Source organism: Amphiura filiformis, chromosome 9, assembly GCF_039555335.1.
Source record: "Amphiura filiformis chromosome 9, Afil_fr2py, whole genome shotgun sequence".
Taxonomy (NCBI): Eukaryota; Metazoa; Echinodermata; class Ophiuroidea; order Amphilepidida; family Amphiuridae; genus Amphiura; species Amphiura filiformis.
Genome location: NC_092636.1, coordinates 24,640,673 through 24,640,879, shown reverse-complemented (window position 1 = coordinate 24,640,879; position 207 = coordinate 24,640,673).

Genomic DNA, 207 nt, shown 5'->3' with positions numbered 1-207 from the left:
CTATACATGTATACGATACAACTGCTTCAATACATTGGTGCCATGCGGATGCCACTTCTTTTGTTAGATGCTCCAATACTGTACCGGTATACAAACAAAAGCAATACAATATACATTTCTTTCAGCCAATATAGTAGCTTATAGTGGGCTCTCAAAGGGTAAACAACACTTTGTCCAAAGTTACTTTGGCCAATATTGCTTTGAAAT